We start from the raw sequence: 1481 nt of genomic DNA on the forward strand, positions 1-1481 counted from the left end.
GTAAGCAGTGAGCTATCTACACTCCTATTTTATGGGGTTAAATTCTGGACTGTTATCCCATTCACATAGTTTGAGGGAGAGAAAAAAATTCCACAATTGAAAGAACCTGTCATTTCATAGATAATATTTATCTTCATTCGTAGCATCTGTTTATAAATCGTTAACTTTCTGGATTGGATGAAATATCAAAAATTTTTATCAAATACTTTATTAATAGAAAACATCAAATTTCAAATATCGTAGTAAGACAGTCGATTACATCATTATGATTGCATTATTATAATAGTAACGGTTTATTGACAAGAATTTATAGAACTTTATTTCAAACTAAAGGGAAATTTTCTACAAAAACTTCTTTCTGTGGAATAACGGTGAAGCGATTCAGTTATAATTAAATTTATACGATGCATAGATAGAATTTCATTCATAAAATTGTTACTTGTACTTTTTAGATTTTAAAATGAATTTTATATAACTGAACTGAAATTAATTTTATATTACTTACTGAATATTTAATAAAAAGTTTAAATGTTATAATTTTGATGTAACATATGGAAGGTGTTTTTTTTGTTGTTGTTGTTGTTAAAAACTTTTAATAAACAAATACAGATTTAAATTATTTAATCATAACAAGAAGTCACAAATCATATTTTTCTAATTGTTTTTGGTATATTTACACAGGCGATAAAAAAATGGAATAATAAAAAGAAAATCTTGCATTGTAGTACTACAGTTAATTGTATTATCGCTGCGTTCAATTACATTTAAATGAAATTAAAAGAAGTAAAATCCTACTATGACAAGTAAAATTTGGATAGTTTCAAGGAACAAAGCCAATAGTCTGGAATTTTTTGATTGGTTAAAAAGAGCTGTTTCCAGATACAAATCTCAAGTAGTTCTCATTTGTTGCGTTCGTGCATCAACAAAAAATAAAATGCAGACAACGTACTATAAAACTAAATATTACATATAGATAATATTTTCAAATTTATATCAACTTATTTTCATTCAACATTCTAGCATCGTATTTTAAACAACAAGTTCCAAAAGTATCACTGTTGCCAATCTGAATTTTACAACTATTTACAAAATAAAATTTATAATTATTAAAATAATCGTTAGCTACTTTTAAATAAAATATTTACGATTTATGCCGCAACATATACTCCCCTACCAATAACGAACGTTACGTTAGAAAGTAGGAAGTAAATATTTTAGTAGTAGCATAAAGGAGGAAAAAAAGTCAACATTTAAATTTTGAATCTTAATGGCGTCTTAATGATTCTACCAGTTCGAGATTGTCTTAAGGCTGGTTTAAGATCAGGTTGAGATACAGTTTCCTTGGTTTGAATCTTAGCTGGTTGGGACGCAGGTGTAATCTTCACACAAGTTGGAGTTGCAAGCTGCTCTTCAGGATTTTCTTGTGGTAGTAGATACGCTGGCTTTAATCTGTCTATAGTTACATTCACTTCCTTATTCTT

This window comes from Argiope bruennichi, chromosome 10, assembly GCF_947563725.1.
Source record: "Argiope bruennichi chromosome 10, qqArgBrue1.1, whole genome shotgun sequence".
NCBI classification, from domain to species: Eukaryota; Metazoa; Arthropoda; class Arachnida; order Araneae; family Araneidae; genus Argiope; species Argiope bruennichi.